Source organism: Macrobrachium rosenbergii, chromosome 33 (genome assembly GCF_040412425.1).
Source record: "Macrobrachium rosenbergii isolate ZJJX-2024 chromosome 33, ASM4041242v1, whole genome shotgun sequence".
NCBI lineage: Eukaryota > Metazoa > Arthropoda > Malacostraca > Decapoda > Palaemonidae > Macrobrachium > Macrobrachium rosenbergii.
Genome location: NC_089773.1, coordinates 13,024,032 through 13,025,000, shown reverse-complemented (window position 1 = coordinate 13,025,000; position 969 = coordinate 13,024,032).

The following is a 969-nucleotide window of genomic DNA, read 5'->3' as shown; positions in this document are numbered from 1 at the left end:
CAGCAAACTGGACTCCAAGTATCATCAGTCCGATTATAATTATTAGTGCATCAAGTGTTCTTCCTAAAACGTTAGACATATGTGAGCTTTTCATTTTATGCTTTTCCTTTCGCTTTCTCTATGGTCAGTTTTGTAATATGCTTCCTTGGCTCTTTTCCTCGTGTGTGAGTGAGTGTGTGCGTGTGTGGAGCCATTACTTCCACCTCCCGGAGAAATACACATTGGATTACAACGTCTTCTTGAAGGCAGGTTCTTCAACTTCGAAAATGATCCAGAATCTGTCTCAGGAGCCATTGCTTCCACCTCCCGGAGAAACACACATTGGATTACAACGTCTTCTTGAAGATTCTTCACTTGTTTCAGAATGACCATAGAATAAGTGCGTGTGTGTGTGTGTTCAAATTCAAATTCAAATTCAAAAAGTTTATTGATATATACATCAAATGGAGTGTAGCAGCATGCTGCTATACTCACCAACAAAATTCAAAGGATTCCAAGGATGAGGAAAAAATATATGCAAAAATAATAATGAAAAGCAAATATTTTACATGAAAAGTATTTTGACCCGATTTATACAAAAGGTAATGCCAAACTATAATGCATATTTTTTTTTAATACTATAGCAAAATTACTACAGGCAAAAGTCATACAGAGCAAATATAACAAAATTCAAATATTACAAAATCGTACTAAAGGACAGGCAGATGGCTCACAATTATTTGTGTGTGTGTGTGTGTGTGTCTGTGTGTGTGTCTCCAGCTCGGAAAATGATCCAGAATCTGTCTCAGGAGCCATTGTGTGGATTACAACGTCTTCTTGAAGATTCAGCTTGTTTCAAAATGACCAAGAATAAGTGCGTGTGTGTGTGTCTCCAGCTCGGAAAATGATCCAGAATCTGTCTCAGGAACCATTGCTTCCACCTCCCGGAGAAACACACATTGGATTACAACGTCTTCTTGAAGATTCTTA